General features: G+C 39.9%; 1 protein-coding gene across 3 annotated transcripts in view; it reads right to left on the minus strand.

Moving 5' to 3' along the window:
* Positions 1–20,961, minus strand: part of RBFOX3 (RNA binding fox-1 homolog 3) — a 473,759-nt gene that overhangs the window by 370,315 nt on the left and 82,483 nt on the right. The window contains exon 1 of one of the 3 annotated variants that reach the window (XM_060764356.2): positions 17,472–17,774. The exons of the other annotated variants lie outside the window; for them this stretch is intronic. The gene's annotated coding sequence lies outside the window, so the exon portion shown is untranslated. Of the gene's footprint in view, positions 1–17,471; positions 17,775–20,961 lie in introns of those variants that run through there. 3 annotated transcript variants of the gene reach the window in all.

Genomic DNA, 20,961 nt, shown 5'->3' on the forward strand with positions numbered 1-20,961 from the left:
AACATCGGTGGGAGGGGAGTGGAGGAAAGAGAGGACTGCTATCCCATGGTCCTGGGCCACTCAAGCCTTGGGAAAGTGGAGTGGCATTGGGCATAGTTGCATCTATTTTTGCTTTGAAACAAGTCTAACTGTCACCACAAGCCCAAAGTCAGGGGAAACCCCAAATTCTAGGGCAGAATCTGGGTTTCTCTCGACTTTTGATAAAACGAGGCAAGGTCATGTTAAGTGTTCTTCAAGTCCACTGTTGACTTACAGCAATGTCAGTAATTTTACAGGGTAGTCTGAGGTAAGAAATGCTCAGAAGTAACTTGCCTGCCTCCTACTTCTGAAATATGATATCTCGCACCTGATATTCATTGGTTAACCAGGACTGAATCTGCTTCGCTTCCAATAACAGATGGGATTTTATGCCTTTATAATATTTACATTCCACTTTTTACTGTATTATGGATTCAAGGTAATGGGGTGTATTGTTTTCAGGTGGTTTCCTATGTAAGTAGTACTGAGTGAACTCAGGCAGCTTTATGTAACAATATATATTCAGATCATGCCTATTACAATATCCATTCAGATCATGCCGAAGATGATCTCAGAAGAAAAACTTTTAGGCAGCAACTCCCAGAATCCAGAACAGCCAGCAAATAGGCTGCATAGAGGATTGTGTGGGTTGTAGTTAAGTAACTTTTTCAAGCTTTTTTCAAAACTAAGGAAGCTCTTCTCTTACATTCTTAATAAAGGCTACAATCAAGTAGCTGAAAATAAAACAGTAGAAACTGATTAATGCTTTCAATTTGTGGTAGGAAATACCTTAAAAACAAGGAACTTACTCATTTGGAAAAAATAAAAAATATTATAAATAAATGAGAACTAAAATAAAAGGCATACTAGCAAATAATAGTCTGACATTAGATGTCAAACTAATTGGGCAAATTTAGATATGATACTTATAGATTCCTTAGTCTATTCTGAGGGCAAATTTCCTTCAAGTTTTAAAGCTCAGTTTGTCTATTTACAGCAAAGATATGACAGAATTCCAGGTTAGTGAGTGCATAAAATCAGAGCTTTCTGGCTTAAATACCATAAGGCACCAGACAATGTCTGATATTTAAAGCTAAGTAGAATCATAGAGTTAGAAGAGACCACACAGGCCATCAAGTCCAACACCCTGCCATGCACGAAAAGCACTATCAAAGTACCCCCAACAGATGACCAGGCTATGCTTTATGTGAAAGGAAAGTATTGGTAAAACCATTTCTTAGTATTCTTCGCCTAAGAAAACCCTATGAAATTCATGGAGTCACCATAAGTTGACAGGTGACTTGAATGCGTACACACATATATACCCAATTATCATGGCCCCATTTGTTTTATAGAATACATTTTCTTCGTTTGAAGTTCACAGGGTGGCACAAACCTGGAGTTAGAAAAGGCTTCCAGACATGGGTAGAGGATACTGCTACCACGATAAGTGAACTGTGATCTAGTCCATCTTTCTCACCTTCACTGATTTTCTCTAGTGATGAAACAGGCAGAGGAAATGATTGGAAAGAACAAGAAGGTTACACATCAACAGAAAGATATCTGGACCCCTAAATATTCCTATGAATGAGGCAGGTCTATTAAACTGTAAAAACCTGTGAGGAAGCATACATATTGCAGTGAACATTTCAATTTACTATGGAGATTTGAGTGTCCACTGAAGAAAAGAAGTGGTTGAAATACACTGAATTCTTCCAATTAAAAAAAAGACAATTCAGGTATGAATTTTTCAATTTTTTGTGTGAAATTCTGCTGTTTTTGCCTTTAGCGGCAACATGAAGCTTTGAACAGGATGGTGGCTGTTACTTCATGAAATGAATATCAAATCTGTCTCTACCATCAGATTTCAATCTATCCAAAAGAGTACAAGCAAGGAAAAATTCAATGACGCTAGCTTGCTGAAAAGAAGCAAAGTACACATAGATTCTAGATGCAAAGCAGAAGAATAAATGGATGTGAATACGCAGACCTTGCAAATGCAAATGCAAAGCAGAGCCTGAAAAGAAGCAGAATCGTGTTTTAAGCATAAGCAACCCAACCAACCTGCCAGCGTAAATGAACAAGCAAGCAGTGGGATAAGCAAGATGAAATTTTACACTTGAGATGATTTTTTTGTGTGCTCAAAACACAATCCTGCGAATTGAAATAATATGTCTATGAGAAAGAATATAAAAACCTCAAGTCCTCTAGTGTCCTTGAATACTTACAAATAGTCTGGGACAGAGTATAGATACAGGAGGCTAATCTTTTATTTAATTGACTCAGACTTCAATGATGTGAGGTCAATTAATTCATATACAGCTCAGCTAGTCTGGAGTAGCTAAGCATATGAAACATTATGAAACATTACATTTGCAGAAATTTCAGTTCCTAGAAGCTGGGGGGTGGCAACAGTAAATGCTTAGATCATTATATATTTATCTAAACCTTGCACAACAAAACAGAATCCACAAAACAGTGATACTTGATTGACCAATCAAAGTGCACATAACACCATGCAAGCTTTCAAAGTTTTACTGGCTTCCTCGTCAGGCAAAAGATGTGAAAAATTATATAGGAGAATAAAAGAAAAGTGAGTGTTAGAGTCACAGACCTACATTTTGTATCTAATGTTGTGTCCAGTTGGATGGAGAGATCTCAAATGTAAGCAGAGGTTGTATGGCCAACACAACTATTCCTGAATATATTTCCGAAGCCTTGCATACTTCTTCTGCACAATACCTGGTATACAGATTTCTGACCTGTATAAAGCCCTGACTGACTTTGTATAAATTTGTTAAATTCTTTCCCTAGGGGTATTCTTTCCTTTTGGGGTTGAAAAATGAAAAATATGATAGAGAAGTCTGATATAATGAAAGTCATTTTTTTCTTTCTAAGGCAAACTGGTACCAAACTTGAGGAAGTGCTTTCTCAATGGTGGCACACAAAACTTCCTCTCTAGGTGTGTTAGCTTGGTTTCTTCTTTTCTACTATTTAGGCGCCCAAATCTATGTCAGCATCTCATCTTTTTATTGGTATCTGGGGTTCTTTCATTATTATTTTTCTGTTACATTTATTTTGTGATTAATTAACATTTAATATGGCATTTTATTGTAAAATTCAGTGTATAATTCTGAGCTGGATTCAGTCTGCTTTTGGTAAAAAGTAGGATATAAATCTTATAAACAAAATAAGCATCCATATGCACTAAAACACCAAAGTAATACAGACCAAGTTTCTCAGAAACATTTATGCTAATGTTAGAGTCTGGTATTAAAAGCAGAACACCTTAAAAATGCAACCTGCCCAAGAAAAAGTCTCTCAGCTCTTCAAGACAAAATATGCCACACCCAGTATTCCATTTACGGTTGAGAATATTTCAGATTCACAGGGAAAAATACAACAACACGCAACATAACATTTAGATATATAAATCCTGCTGGTATAAAATGCAGGGCACAAAGGTATCAGAGGAGGAAGGGAGCTAAATAAATTCTGCTGTTTTAGACAACAATTGTGGCAAATGGCAAAGTCTGGGAACAGAAGGCTCAGAAAACTGTTGAGCTTTTAATAACTGTGTGAGTTCAGTATCCATGGAATAAGTATATTAGTGGAGATAGCGTAACATATGGGTATCTCTCCATGGACTGCCTATGTTGTTTGTACATCTGTCTCTCACCCTCTGTGGGGAAAAGTTCACAGGCAATACTTTTGCTTTCATACAAGGGAAAGAAAAGATGTCATTACAAGATACATAGATACTGATCCTCTGTGGCCCAAAGAGGATGAAGAAAAAGATAAGACAGAAAATGCAGCGGCTGAGGGCGGCCCTTTCCCCCAGGCCAAGATTTTAAACGATTACTAGATTAGGGATGGCTTTGGCAGCACATTTTATAAACACATGGAAACACATCATTTCTAAAAGCTGTAGAAATAAAACTGCCAGGGACCTGTTAGGGAGCTGGCAAATGGTCATACATCATGTCTCTTGGGAGCAAACATCTGAGATATGCTGTACAGAGGGGTGGGGTGAATACCCACTGGTTGCTGCCATTTTGGCCATAGTCGCCACAAACGCATGGTACAATATCCTGACAGAAGAAACATGGTGCAATCACTATCTTACTCCTGGCTACTAGAAATGTTTTTGTCTACACATTTTCAAATATACTTGTCATAAAGCAGTGTTTCTCAACCTTCCTAATGCCGTAGTCCCTTAACATAGTTCCTCATGTTGTGGTAGCCCCCATCGATAACATTATTTTTTGTTGCTACTTCATAACTGTAATTTTGCTACTGTTACGAATTGTAATGTAAATATCTGATATGCAGGATGTATTTTCGTTCACTGGACCAAATTTGGCACAATTTGAATACTGGTGGGGTTGTGGGGTGGGTGCTTTGATTTTGTCATTTGGGAGTTGTAATTGCTGAGATTTATAGTTAATCATAGAATCATAGAATCATAGAATCAAAGAGTTGGAAGAGACCTCATGGGCCATCCAGTCCAACCCCCTGCCAAGAAGCAGGAATATTGCATTCAAATCATTCAGCCTCTGTTTAAAAGCTTCCAAAGAAGGAGCCTCCACCACGTTCTGGGGCAGAGAGTTCCACTGCTGAACGGCTCTCACAGGAAGTTCTTCGTCATGTTCAGATGGAATCTCCTCTCTTGTAGTTTGAAGCCATTGTTCTGCGTCCTAGTCTCCAGGGAAGCAGAAAACAAGCTTGCTCCCTCCTCCCTATGGCTTTCTCTCACAATCAAAAAGCATTCTGAACTCCACCAATGAGGGAATTGAACCACACTTGGCACACAGAATTCTCATGGCCGACAGAAAATACTGGAAGGATTTGGTGGGCACTGACCTTGAGTTTTGGAGTTATAGTTCACCTACATCCAGAGAGCACTGTGGACTCAGTCAATGATGGATCTGGACCAAACTTGGCACAAATACTCCATATGGCCAAATGTGAACACTGGTGAAGTTTGGGGAAAAATAGACCTTTGCATTTGGGTGTTGTGGTTGCTGGGATTTATAAAGAGCATTCTGAACTCCACCAATGATAGAATTGAGCCACATTTCCCACACAGAACCCCCATGACCAACAGAAAATACTGGAGAGAATTGGGAGTAATTGACAGTGATTTAGGGGATATGTAGTTCACCTATCTCTGGAGAGCACTGTGTTCCTAAGATCATCAGAAATATGTGTTTTCTGGTGGTCTTTGGCAACCCCTCTGACACCCCCCTCATGACCCCCAGGTTGAGAAATGCTGTCATAAGGACTGGAAGAGAGTAGTGTCAGTGTAAATGTGCCATAAGTTGTTCTCTACACCCCCTTTATGATCCCAGTTTTTAGAAGTAGTCCCCTTTTATTCTCGGTAAAATAAATAACGAAATAAAGATCTGGCCCAGCATATGTGTAGCAGCGACCCTCTTCCTATTTGGCAAATATGTCCTGAGAGTTTTTCATTCTAAGTTCATGTTTTTTTTCCTTATTACTCTTTTGTTTGGTGTCAGGGAAGGTGATTCTTACATCATTACATATGTGCTTCTAAAAAAGAATCCTACTGTCTTTAGACCTCTTGTCAACAGAATTAACATCCTACATTTGCATGATGTAGAAGAAATCATAACATTACTAGAATAAGGCACAATGCCTGCTCGGGCTTAGCAACCATCAAATTGTTCCCAAACATGGACACCTAGCAACACAATCTATATCATTACATTTGAAGCCCAGTTCAGATGAGCCCAAACCAATGGCAAAGAGGAGGAGTGGCTGTCTCTGTGTGCCCTGCCTGAAGTCAAGACACAGAAGAGCTAGGGCTTCCTTTAACATCAAGATTTCATTCTACTCTAGATACAGCCAACAAGCTTTGCCAGTTGAAAACTCCATGCACCTTAATTGCATGAGGAAAGCCTGCTTTGCCTCTCAAGTGTGGGGCATGATAAAATAATCATAAAGCTTTGCACTTACATTCAAAAAAGCACTTTGCAGTCATTCAATAATTAATCCCCACAAATACCCAGGCCAGTTAAGTGACGCAAATATTAACCCCATCTCCTTGAGCACCAAGTATCTGAGTGAGGTGAAAATGTAGGTGTGGGATGAAGTGTGTTTGGTTGGAGCAGACATGCACAGCACATGCGTGAACCCAAAAATTGCTTTCCAGCACTAGCTCATCTAAAGGCTCTAACAAGTGACAGAGGGTAAAAGGAGAGAAGAAACTCCTTTCTCAAGGTTTGGTAGCATATGCACATAATCACAGGATCCACTTCTAGACCCATTTCTGCAAGGAACTCATTTATTGGGCACAGAGGCTCATTGAACCTAATCCAACATGAAGGATTGGGTTGTGTCCCTTATCCCATTGGTGGATCTGCCCCAAACTGCCAACAGTTTCCTCCCCCCCCCCCCCCCTCTCCACAGTATGTACACCTTTGCTGTGTACAAGCATTCCACGTTGTTCTCATAGAGGCGGCAATTAAGTTGATTCAATGACTGGAACATAAATTGCCATTTCCTTAGCTTGGCAACAGAACCTTGGAAACCTACATTTTGCTAATGACTGTCAGACAAATACAATTGTTGAAAATACTCTAAATGCAATAACAAAATACTGGAAGTATAGGTCTCTACAAAACTGAACATGCAACCCATAAATCCACTCTGTATTGTTGTCTAAATAGCTCCCCTTTTATTGTATCTCTGTAAATAGGAATTTTATAGCTATAAAAGGCTGGCAAGTTGATGCCCACAACTTTTCCATCTCTTCTATGGGAATTTTGTACAGTGGCTACATTATTTTTCAGCTCCGTGAACGAAAGCTACTCTATATATCTTCTGCACACGAAAGGCTGGTGAGAAAGGCCTAAAGGTTTGATACATACAGACAAAACAATTTCTCTCTGCTATCCTTATTTCTGGTGTCACACAGCAGAGTTTGGCAACCTTATTTTGTGGACTGCAAGCCGCAAAATCTCTTAGCCAGCCTGGGCAATTTTGGAGGTTGCAAACCAAAATGGGAAGCTTTTGGGAACCAGAAACCATGTCAGCCATTACAATAGCATGTTTTTCACCATCACAGTCATGGCCACAATAGGCTGTATTCATGTTTTTCTCAATTCATACTGTTTCTCCTCATAATTCAATATATGGCAGAGATTGATAACCAAGTGGACAATTATAGGCTAGTAGCAAAAAAAAAAAAACAACATGGGGGGGGGGGGCAGGGTAGGTTTGAAACCATTTTTATTTTTTCCCTTAAATCATGAAGAGTAGGTCCATAACACAAAATGACTTAAATTCTATGACTCATTCTATATTTTTATATAGACTTAATTAAATTTCTATTTTAGTTACAAAGTTTTAAATCTAAAAACCCTGAAAATGACTTCATTGGTAATTTAGTGGTTACAAAATAATACCACAACACCTATTGGAAACACTTGAAAACTGTGTAAATTCACTCTGACAGAAATCAGGCTCCATCAATAAACTTTGGTGGACACTCAAGAGTTCAAGTCCAGTTAGTCTTTCTTGCCCCATTGTGTTTCTTATGTATGTTTTCAAACATTTAGAGTTGAAAATGAAATTGACACTGGCAATGACACAGAAATCTGAAGAAGTTTCTTCACATTCGGAAAAAAAAATGTCTATCACTGACAAGATATGCTTCCAGTGCATTTGATGGGGGGTTTTTTTTGCAGGTATAACCTTTTTCCATTTTCTACACCACAGGTGTCAGTATCTTGAAGCCATTCATCATAAAGTTCTGTGCACTTGTTCAAGTCTGATTTTAAATGGCCATAAATAATAGGAAGGAATATTTGCAGCTCCTGAACAACTTACCTGTGCCTTGTAAACCTTTCTTGAAACTGACTGCATAAAAAGTCCAGAAATGGGATGTACACATTTAGCCTATAAGATTCCATTGGTGTTGGTGAAGCTGCCTGCATGTTGCTATTACAAGTCTGTCTTGAACAGATACGAGAAATCAAAATTTCTCCACTCATAGACTACACCATTGATCTCGTGTGTAAAATTGCATCATGTTGCTCAACCCAACAAGTTTCACAAAGAAGCAACAGGTTGTTCACTCTTGATTCAGGGAAACAGTCTTTTATATTCTTCTTCAATAGTTCCAGTATAATGGGTGATACTCTGAAGAAATTGCACACAAATGATATTGTTCCTTGGCAGTTTCTGACAGGTGGAAGTTCGCTGCAAGTCGTGGCTGAGGCTAGATTTAGTGAGTGAGCACTGCAGTAGATGTAGACAACTATTGGATACTTCTGCGATATAATTGCCTGTGCATTGCTAATAAGGCCACTCGTATTAGCAGTTCCATCATAACCCTGTCCACACAAATATTGCAAGTTCAGGTGTGTTCAAAATAATGCCTTCAGGTCCTGCAGCTCTCATACCACTTATCTTCACAAAGCCCATGTATTTATTTATTTATTTATTTATTGTGTCAGAAGCAAATTGAGAATACAGTTATAATGTATAAAAAACCCCACAAAGAATGTCTGTAAGCTCTTCTTTTATTCCTACAGCTTCAACATCAACGTACCTTACCAAGAGCGATAACTGTTCTGAGGTACTCACATTCAAAGTTTCATCTGTCAAATCAGACAAACACTGTGAAGCACTGAATCTTTCAACAATTTTTGGACTACCTTGTCACCACAAATGTCTACTAGTTCATTTGAGGACTAGTATACTGGACATTCATAGCTGCACTTTTGAGATGACTTTTCAAGTAAGTGTCTCCTGATCTGACACAAGATCTCAACAAGGCCCTGAAATTACCATCATTGTGCAAAGGTTCTTCAGAGGTAATATGCCCTGAATCATTGCTCCCCCTTAAAACCAGTTCTTGTTGGACACAAAGGACAATAGTTTCCACAACTGTCAGCAGTTTCTTTCTGTTTTCTTCTACTTTGTTTCCTTTATCATGACAGGTTACATCATGACGTTTTCCACTGTGAATTAAGCAAGAAATTTTCAGCAAAGCACAAATTGTTCTGATGGTACTCTATTTTTTGGTGTTGATTGAAGATTTGTATTGCATCTTTCCATTGCACAAATGGTTTAGCAACCAATGCACCAAGCTTCTGATGACCTTTATCCGCAAGTTCTCCCTCAAAAACCACACAGATTTACAGAGTGTACCTTGTACATGAAATGAGCAGGCTAACCAGGGAAATCAGTTGAACCATTTGGGTTGAAAAAGTAGATACCTCTTCTTATTCACGGTAAAAACATATTCTGGCAATGGAGTTCATGGATTTTGCACTACTTGAGCTTTCATGTGTTCATCAGAAACAATCATGTTCATATAAAGTCCAAGGTCTAACATTTTTTCCTTGTCTTTTCTCCTATTCCATGGTTTCTTTGACAGGGCTTGGATTAGATGAACCAGTGGTAGACACCCTGGTTTCCTCAGTTTTCACCTGCAATCCAGGTGTGCATGTTCTGGCGTCTTCATCAGTACCAGCTGCCGCAGTTCTTGACTTGCTGCCTTCTTAGCCTTCAATATTTGCCTTTTTCTTTTTTTGCCATGAACTCAAGTATGTTTAGGCATCTTCTGTAGTCAGGTGGATGAAAGAAATCACTAACAGCAACAAGCAGTTCTTTAAGTGTCAGAACAGCAACTCAGGTTAGAGGACAATTCCACGGCAAGACAGCTGTGACTGGAATGTCCCACCACTGGTTTCATGCCTTCCTTTTATACCCCAGTGGGAGGACCAAGAAGGCAGATGTAAAAGAGAGCTCTGAAATGGGGAAGAGTAAGAGAGCAGTGACATGACTACTTTCCTGTGGCTTTATTACAATATTTCAAAAAATTATTAAAGATAATTACACGAGATAAAAAACCAAAACTACAATATGAAATCTATAACTGTTTTCAAATTTCATGAAAAGTGTTGACTAGAATCAGAAATACAGCATTTTGAAAGATCTTTTATACATACATTTTCACTTTAAATTGGAATATCTAAAAATTAACATCTACGACTCACACATATTATTAAATCTCTTCACATGCCTATCCAGTTTTTTAATGGTAAATTTTAAAATGCCAGTACTCATCACAAAACCCCCACAGCCAGGTCCACAAGGACAAGACACAGGCCTTATTAAAAAGAAAATTTAGAGCTGCCCAGTAATGAGTGTGATCTGTGTGTCACCTGTGCACCACTACAATGCATTTTCTTCACCAGTGCATACCAATCTTCAGAAAAGTGGCAGGGGTTAGACTATAATTCCTGGGCCAGGGGTCCTCAAACTATGACCCACGGGCCACATGCGGTCCGCCGAGGGCATTTATCCAGCCCGCGCGGCCTGGCCTGGCCTGGCCTGGCCTGGCACAAAACCCCTCGCCGCTTGCTCCAGCGGTGTTTCTCTCTCTCCCTTTGGAGCGGTTTTGGGCGGGGTCATGCCAGGCCAGGCTTCTCCCTCCTTCCTTCCCTTTCCCCCTTTCTCTTCCCTTCCCCTTCCTTCCTTCCTTCCCTCCCTTCCCCTTCCTTCTTCCTTCCCCTCCCTCCCTTTCCTTCTTCCTTCCTTCCCTCCCGTGTGGGAGGGAGAAGCCTCTCGTGTGAGGCCTCCGGGCCAGTGAAGCCGGCGTTGCGTGGCCACAAGGTGCCACGGAGAGCAGAGGGCACAGCAGAGCGGACGCCATTGCTCTGCAACAGAAGATCCCAGAAGAGGGAGCACTGGGTGGGCGTGGCCAGGCAATGCCAGCTTCCCTGGTCCATGAGGCACCGCGGAGAGCAAGGCGGCCACGAGATACAAGCGATGGGTGCACGCTTACCTGGAGCAGCAGCAGCTCCTGGAGCCCCTGCAGTGCCGCTCAAGGTTTGGCATAATTCTATCGTTGATGGGGTTCAGAATGCTCTGTGATTGTAGGTGAACTACAAATCCCAGCAACTACAACTCCCAAATGTCAAGATTCTATTTTCCCCATGCTCCACCTGTGTTCACATTTGGGCATATGGAATATTCGTGCCAAGTTTGGTCCGGATCCATCATTGTTTGAGTCCACAGTGATCTCTGGATGTAGGTGAACTACAACTCTAAAACCAAAGGACACTTCCCACCAAACCCTTCCTTTTCTGTTGGTCATGGGAGAACTGTGTGCCAAGTTTGGTTCAATTCCATCGTTGATGGGGTTCAGAATGTTCTTTGATTATAGGTAAACTATAAATCCCAGCAACTACAACTCCCAAATGACAAAATCATTTTTTTTTAGTGAAGGACATACATTGGGTTGTTAGGTGTCCAGTAGTTTTTGAGTTCTGTTAATCCCACAAACGAACATTACATTTTTATTTATATAGATTTATTTCCTATATTGATACCCTGCCCTTCTCCCCCTGAAAGGGGATTCATGCTTACATATGCCAAAAACTACTTTCAAAACGACAGAAAATAGATTTTTTTCCTAATTTTCATTGGAACTATTTTATCTTCAGAAATGCTAAAGCTATCTTTTTCTATGTATTCCTATATTGCTTTCAGCAACCCATGGTTGGGTGTGTGTGCATGTATGTGCCTTCAGGTCTCCTTTTATTTATGGCAGCCCCATAAATTTAATAGGGATTTCTTTGAGAGGAAATACTCAAAAATAGTTTTGCCAGTTTCTTTCTCTGAAATATAGCACCTGCTAATCATTTGTGGCTTCCCATCCAAATACTAACCAGAAATGGCCCTGCTTAGCATTCAAGATCAGACATTTAATCTTTCATTGAGTTTGCCAGGTGTTATTCTTCTGTACAGTAGTATCTGTTATCCCTGTGACCCAACTTGTACAGGCAGTCCCCAAGTTACAAACAAATTATGAAGTTTTGTCCTCACTGAGGGCTGAACAGTCAACATACTCATGGATTCCCTGCTGTTATATTAAGACTATTACCCATGCTGTGACATGCTTGAAATCAAAATTTCATTTATTTGTAATTAGAAATAAATATTTCACAATGTATAATTACATATTGTTTTTGTGATTAATCACTATACTTTATGTTCAGATTGTAACAATAAAAATACGTCATGCATATCAGATATTTACATTATGATTCATAACAGTAGCAAAAGAAGACATATGCAGTGTGCATAGAATTTGGTAATTGTTTTCTTTAAAAAAAACTATAGTCCGGCCCTCCAATGGTCTGAGGGACAGTAATCTGCCCCCCTGTTTAAAAAGTTTGAGGACCTCTGTCCTGGGCTATGCTAGGGTTAGACTATAATTCCTGGGCTATACTCATAAAGATGTCTGGGTGTTCTTGTTTTTTAAAAAACTTTTCTAAGCTCTAGTTTATATGTGTGCTCCTGTTTAAAGTTCTACTCAATGCTATTTAGAAGCCTCTGGGTAGGTATATGCCTTCAAGTCACCTGTCCAGTTACAACAACCACATGAATGTCATAATGTTTTCTTATGCAAGAGATACTCCAAAGTGATTTTGTCACTTTCTACCTCAAAAATGTAGCCAAAAGAAGCCAAACCAAGATTATGGCAACAAGAATGATTGACAACTGGAAAATAGAGGGAGAAAATGTGGAGGCCATGACAGACTTTGTATTTCTAGGTGCAAAGATTACTGCAGATGCAGACTGTGGCCAGGAAATCAGAAGATGCTTACTTCTTGGGAGGAGAGCAATGTCCAATCTCGATAAAATAGTAAAGAGTAGAGACATCACACTGGCAACAAAGACCCGCATAGTCAAAGCCATGGTATTCCCTGTAGTAACCTACGGATGTGAGAGCTGGACCTTAGGGAAGGCTGAGCGAAGGAAGATCGATGCTTTTGAACTGTGGTGCTGGAGGAAAGTTCTGAGAGTGCCTTGGACTGCGAGAAGATCCAACCAGTCCATCCTCCAGGAAATAAAACCCAACTGCTCACTGGAGGGAAGGATATTAGAGACAAAGTTGAAGTACTTTGGCCACATCATGAGGAGACAGCAAAGCCTAGAGAAGACAATTATGCTGGGGAAAGTGGAAGGTAAAAGGAAGAGGGGCCGACCAAGGGCAAGATGGATGGATGACATCCTTGAAATGACTGGACTGACCTTGAAGGAGCTGGGGGTGGTGACGGCCGACAGGGAGCATTGGCATGGGCTGGTCCATGAGGTCACGAAGAGTTGGAAATGACTGAACGAATGAACAACAACTTCCATGCAAGTACTAAGGAAAGATGACTCTGCTTACCTTCCAAGATCAGATGGAATCTCCTGTCTTTAGCGTATTTAGGCCTACATAGACAAAAGCAATCTTCAGGACTGTGCAGATCAATTTATTTGTAATTCTTAGTGTATTATTTGCATAACACTAAGTTCTTACATAATAAAATAAAAGTTTTCATCGGCTCCATCCCCCATTTTTCTCTCTCTTAGCTTTTCCATTTCTCTTCCTTCACCCTTAATATTCTGATGTTTTCCACCCTTCCTGCTGATCCTCCTTATCCACCCCTTTTAATTATACTGCTAAGATAGTATGTGTTCAAAGATCATTAAAATTGCAGATGTCACAGATAGAATGTGAGATTCCTTGCTCCTGTGTGCTTTACCATTTTTTGCAAACCATACTTCTTAATTGAAAGTGGGGAAGCAGAAATAATGCAGTGATTTAAGTTGTGCAGAAAAATACTCTTCATATGATTCAAGACTTTCAAAAATGTAGATTAAGATTTCTCCATTTTTGATTCACTGTCCAATATTAGTAGCTAGCTATCCACTTATTACTATATTTGTGCTGGATGAGTGCCCTCTCACTGAAATACATCACTCCTTATAAAATCTTAAACATCTGAAGACAAGAGTGGAGAAAGTGAATGTGCTAGAGGGAGTGGAAAGAAAAGAGGACCGTAGATGAACCAGCCACTACTAGTAAATAGAAAATGCTGTAAAATAAGATATTGCCTTGGGTCATATATTGAGAAGAAAGGCAGGATACAAATAAATAAAGTAAATCCCATGCTTTGGAATAGACTTCCCCAAATTGATGGTGTTCAGGTGTACTAGACTCCTCACATTCCCAGTTAATAATCACATCATAGCCTTTCCAGGTTGGAGAAAAATAACTTTCAAGAGACAAAACAAAACATCCTGGAGAAAAGTAACTTTCAAAAAACCAAACAAAACGAATTTAAAAAAACCTAAGAACAACAACAAAGACATTTTGAAGGTGCCGGGAAGAAACCTGTTCCCCCTAAACTCAATAGTAATAACTTCTGTGCTATTTTCTATAAATTCCCCAACTTTTCCTGACATCTATTTATTAATTAACGAGCCTGATTAAATCACTAAAGAACTTTCAATTGAACTAAGATTTAAAGACACAGATACCAGAAAATGCGAGAAATCACCAAAGAGGCATTCAAACAAACAGGCAGCATGTGTAGAGAGAGAGAAAAGCCAAAGCACAGAATGAACTTAGGATTGATAGAATTGCATTTTTGTTATGTTCACAGCAAAAGGAAAGACACTGAAATGGAAGGACCACTGAGTGAAGAAAATAATCAAATGCTAACAGCGAATGGTGAAAAGCCAGAACTTTGTCTCAGTCTTCTCTTAAAAGGGAAAACAGTGCTCAACTCAAGGGAAATGAAACAGATGATGCTGGAGGGAAATGCAGTACAGAATAGCTAACAAGGGAGTACAGGAATACTTGGCTACTCTAAATGAATTCAAGTCTCAAGAGCCAGATTAACTACATCCAAGGGTATTTAAAAACTGGCAGACATAATCATAAAACCACTGCTATATATTTTTTAAAATTTTCTGCGGAACAGGAGACATCTCAGCAGACTGGAGGAAGAGAAACACTGTTCCCCATCTTCAAAAACAGAAAAAAGGAGGACCCAAACAATATAGTGTATTGTACCCAAACATTAGGAAGAACTTCCTGACAGTAAGAGCTGTCCGACAGTGGGGTATGCTACCTTGAAATGTTTCCTTCTCTGGAGGTTTTTAAACAAAGGCTGAATATGCATGTATCTTGAGTGCTTTGATTATGTGTTCCTGCATGGCAAAATGGAGTTGAACTGGATGAACATTGTGAACTCTTCTAACTCTATGATTCTAAGTTTATCAGTGATAATTTAGAAAAATAAACCTTCAATTATATTATGTTTTTGTGTTTATCCTAGTGATTTTTTTCAATTTCAAACATTTAACATTACTGAATTAATTTTTCAAATGTAATGTTCTAAGTACTATGTATGATATGCAGCTTAGGATGCCGCATTGTCACAGGATGTCTATGCCCCACACCATTGGAGAAATTATACTGTTTGGCCGGTACTGCACCACCTGACATCCGCCAGGAAGTAGCAGCCAATAATGAAAGGACCAACTTGTGAGGTACATCAGGTTGAGATAGATCAATGGACAGAAAACAACTTAGTGAGTTTTACTAAGTTGTTTTAAGTTTTATTCACTAATCCTCATTGAGGATTGGAATCCAGTTCTTCCAAGCCCTAATACAACATCCAAACCAAAATTAAGAACATTTCTGCTCAGTTTTGCTCTATGAGTTTATTTGTAAAAGAAACTCAAGACTGTGCAAGAAGAAAACAGCCTTTCATATACACAACTTTTGAAAAAGACAACCAAAACAAGTAGAGCAAAAAGTGAATGATACAAAGAACCAGCATCTAAAGGTGTATCTACACTGTAGAGTTAATGCAGTTTAAAACCACATTAACTGTTATGGTGCAGTGCTATGGAATTCTGGGATTTGTAGTTTGGTGAGGCACCAGCACTCCTTGACAGAGAAGGTTAAGACCATGTAAAACTACAACTCCCATGTCTCCATGGCATTTAACCATGGCCTGTTAATGTGGAGTTAAACTGTATTAATGATACAGTGCATATGCACCCTAAGACCCACTATACACAAAGATGACTCCTTTGCTAAAAGTTTGTTCATCCATCCCCACCGCCTTTCACATTTTATCTGTTGCACAGCTTCCCAGGTGCAAATGCTACAGCTTGAATGAACAGCTCTAAAATCAAACCTGCTAGTTTGGATATTGCATGAGGCAGTGGGAGAGTGGTTTAAGACCCTTTGAGATTGGACTCTCTGAAGCCACTGTGTTGTTTTCAAAAGTAACGAGAAAAGCTCAGCTTCAGTGTAGTGAGAAACAACAAAAATTCTCCCAGTTCTTAATCTTCATGGGAATATAGAAGAAGGAGAAGAATACAGCAGCTGAAAACGAAGTGGTTCTCACTTTCTTCATCCAACAACAGAGACACACACCATATAAATACTGGGATTCAGAGCTGGGATACAGAGCTGGAAAAGTCTGTTTGCTTTCTGTTTCATGAAGAGTTGCATTTTTAGACTTTTCTTTTAAAATCTGAATGACGTGATATGAGCAACTCTGCTTAATGGTTAATTCTTCATGCTTAATGATGTCAACGGAACCTACCAATTGCCTAGCAGTGAGCAACTAAAAAAGACAGATAAGTATAAAACGGTGAGTTCTTTTCTTACCGTATAGGAAGATATTAAACTTCTATCCTATTAGCTAACAAGTATAGCTCATAATAGTATTCCCATTAGACTTACCCCCCACAACTGACTGTGAGATTGCAGCTAAACTCAATGATATGCCTATAGAAATAGGAAATGACACTGTGGCCCAGGCTCCACTACATCACTGTAGGTATTTATGGGGTTAAATGCATAAGACACAGTTAAGGCAATGCATTCTACATTTTAAAGAAACCAGGCTGCTGTTGGCAATGCATATACATAGCTCTACTCTGATATTAATGGAGACGTATGACTACTTGCCACTGAAAGCAACCACTCAATACACACACATCCTTCCTTGCGCTCTGATAATGTCTACCAAGACAAAAAGAATGATGTAATGTCATCATGATGCAAGCTCCCTACTCGCTTGTGGCAGCAGCCAATGAAGTGATGTGAAGGGGGTGGGGAAGGATGAGGAAACTCATGGAAGTAAAGAAGAAGTAGGGAAACCCACTGCACACTGTCACCACATCATGATACACAGGAGCAAAACAGAGAGCAGAAAGAGAAACAGGATGTTTCTAGGTCTGGAGGCAGCCACACATTTTAATATGCGTACTTGGAATTTGAACCTGAGATTAAGCAAGATAATTTACTCACACTCTAAATGTGTTGACCATATTATACAATTAACATTATGCTTCTGTTACTGTTTGTCATCAAAACAGACCACTGGCAAAATATTTCTATAGCCTGTTAGCTCCTTCGATTTGGATCATGGTTGTCACAGATTATCTTCAGCCTTTCTCCTTTTTATCACACATTATTTAAGCACAGAGGATATATGTTGCTACACACACTGCCTTGTCTTGCACAACCTGGCATTCATATACACTTGTTCTGTCTGCATGCAAAAACACACAGGCGTGCACAAACCTAAGAGGCTCGAATGACAACAACTTACCTCTGAAATTCTCATCACTCATCCAGACTGCAACAGATCCAATCCTCTCCGGAAAGCGTTTTCTAACCTGCTCTCTTGTAGAGCCTCCGAAGCCACAGCTAAGACATTAGCATTACAACCCACACTGATCTTTGTCAATTACGCTACAGTATTTGAGCTCTAACCAGCTTTAAATTGAATCAGGGCGAAATCATCAGTACAAAAAGAGCCCGCACGCCTGCCTTTCAATTCCAGCACTGGGGAAAGGAGGAGGAGGGGAAAAAAGTTATACATTTCATAATGGCCTTCTCCCCCATAATGAACAGGGAAAATAAATTAGATTCCCTGGCTAAGGGTATATTTATGCAATTTCATTATGTGCCCATGAGCAAGCCTGGTTTTCACCAAGATAAAAATTGAGCTCTCGGCAACACGTACACTAAATAAATGGAGTGAGTTAACAGCTTAACAAGCGGCATGGAAAGAGGGGCCAAGAAACAATGTCAAAAACAGAGGGAGGGAGGTTACACACACACATGTATATGTACACAAAGGGAGAGACACTTAAAGGCTTTGACTTTTTGAATGGTGCCACTGCACTATCACAGAGTGCAGCTGGATATCATTGCTAGTAGTGCTGATAACAAAATTGCTGCCTCTAAAAACCCCTAACAGAAGGGAAAAGCAAGGGCATCCCTGGAAATAATCAATTGGTGAAAACTCTGAAAAAGGTTTGACACAATCCCTTTAAGCTTCCGATTCTACATAGCTTGCAAGCCATGCCTGGCCTGATATAGCAACATCCCTTCAATCTCCTTATTCTCCACCAGCTCAGAAAACCATCCATCCAAATATTTAAAATGGCCTCTACTGCCATTTTAAAAACTAAGGTAAGTTTTTAAATATTATATCTATGCATTTTTTATAATTGTGGTGTTTTTTCGTGATAATTTCCCCCCTTTTGCACTCCAGTAACATAGTTTTATGTAATTTAAATGTAATGCTAATAAAAAATATTTCAACCCCCCCCCCCCCCCAAATAAACCTCCCCCTAAAGAGTACTGAAATAATACCAGTAATTTTACTCTTGATTTTCCCCCAGTTTATTTGCCAGTCTATTTAGTGGACTTTTTTTTTAAAGAAACCACCAGTCTTTTGGAAATTCATTCTTTGTCGCACACCAGGGCTGGGAAGGCCCCTCTGAACCAATCTCACACTCCAGACGGAGTTCAGTATAAGCAAAACAGCTCACTGAAGAATAAATATAGCATCAGCAAAAGGATAAATAATTATCAAAAGTAGTATAAGATATTGTCCATCATAATAGTCACTTAAACTTGGGAAAACAAGAATCTAAACATCAAGCTCAGGCAAACAGTAACTCAAGACTTGGCACATAAGGCTCATCCAGGGAAACATGAATGTAGAAAAACATGAAAAAGATCCCGAAAGATAAGAGACTGTGATTCCAAAATAATCCAGAAATAGCAAACCAAGACACATGAAGTTACAGGAACAAAAACTTGAAACATGAAATCCAAGGCACAAGAAGTTACAGGAAAATAAACTTGAAATATGAAATCCAAGGCGCATGAAACTGGAACATGAGAAAGGAATTGCTGTCTCAAACCAGACATTGATTCCTCTGAGGAATCAGCCTCAGTTACTCTCATATATACTAAAAAAAAAAACATGTCTTTTCCCTTGGGAAGATTCGGGAGGATTCTTCTTGTCTATTAATCTTTGAGAGCAATGTCTCCCCTTGGCCAGATGTCTCTGTTGACAGATCTGACCCCTTCTATCTAAGGAGGCATCCTTTCCTGGATCCCCAATTAACACATTTTTTCACATTCCGACCTTGACGCCCTTGGGAAAGCTAACACAAACCTGTCAGCCTCTTTCTCTGTCTGTACTGGAACATCTAAAGCAGGCTTGACCATCCCAGAATCCTCAGCTTCATCATGACTAACAGCACTCTCCTGCCCAAACTCCCCATTTCCAGAACCCTGTGGGTCTACAGTAGCTTGGTCACTGTTCTCTGAAATCTCAGGCAGATCGTAACACAACATTCTCCACCACAGGTAAATGTTGAGAGCAGCATTTCTAAACCTGGGAGTTGGAACCCCTGGGGGAGGGTGTGAGGGGGTTTCAGAAGGGTCACCAAAGACCATCAGAAAACATTTATTTCAAATGGTCTTAGGAACCCCTTTGGCAGAGAAAGCTGAAGATCTCTCCCCCTGTTCTTCTCTTCCTTTTTGGAAACAGATGGCGAATCCTTCCACCAAAAGTCCCATTCCTGCTGTGATTGGCTGGTCTCTCAGCCAAGGGGCCGTGTGTTTCTGAGACTCCAAGCGGGGAGGGGGAGAGCAGGCATGCTCAGCGCATGGCAGCATGGTGTGCATGTGCAAGCAAGGGAGAGTGTGTGAGGCTGGAGGGAGGCACACACCAGTGAGAACATTCAAGGCATGGGGGTTCTGTTTGGGAAGTTTGGTCCAATTTTATCATTGGTGGGGTTCAGAAGGTTTTTTTTTATTGTAGGTGATCTATAAATCCCAGCAACCACAACTCCCAAATGTCAAGGTCTGATTCCCCCCAAATTCCATCAGTGTTCACATTTGGGCATATTGAGTATTCATGCCAAGTTTGGTCCAGATCCATTATTGTTTGAGTCCACAGTGCTCTCTGGATGTAAGTGAACTGAAACTCCAAAAGTCAAGGTCAATGCCCACCAAACCCTCCCATTATTTTCTGTTGGAGGTTCTGTGTGCCGAGTTTGGTTCGATTCCATCATTTGTGGAATTCAGGATGTTCTTTGATTGTAGGCTAACTATAAATCCCAGCAACTACAACTCCCAAATAACAAACCAATTCCCTCCCCCTCCCCGCTCCAACTCCACCAGTATTTAAATGTGGGCATATCGGGTATTTGTGCCAAATTTGGTCCAGTGAATGAAAATACATCCTGCATATCAGGCATTTACATTATGATTCATAACAGTAGCAAAATTACAGTTACAAAGTAGCAACAAAAATAATGTTATGGTTTGGGGGTCACCATAATGAGGAACTGTATTACCGGGTGGCGGCATTAGGAGGGTTGAGAAACACTGACATAGAGGGTCTTACTCCTACATCTCACATACCTACACATAAGATGCACATGGTATCTACAGTATGATTACATAATACTGTGCAACCTTACACAGTTAGGATATATTTGTTATGGGTTTTTTTTTCTGGATTTGGAACCCTTGCTGTCAATTTATGCATAGGAACTCTCTAACCTAAAATACTATGTGCCTGCTACTTTTCAGTACTGCAGAAACATACAAGAAGTTGTCCTGAAGAGCAGTGCCTACATTGGCACAAAGGGGGCCTTTTGCCAAAAGCTCAATAATTTCCAACCTTTCCTTAGGAGCAGCCTTTCTAAAAAGGGGGAGAGAAAAGAGCAAGGATAATAAAGATCACCAAAGATTAACTACTTTGAACACTGTCCAATTCTGGAGTCTTA

The sequence above is a fragment of the Anolis sagrei genome, chromosome 2, assembly GCF_037176765.1.
Source record: "Anolis sagrei isolate rAnoSag1 chromosome 2, rAnoSag1.mat, whole genome shotgun sequence".
Taxonomy (NCBI): domain Eukaryota; kingdom Metazoa; phylum Chordata; class Lepidosauria; order Squamata; family Dactyloidae; genus Anolis; species Anolis sagrei.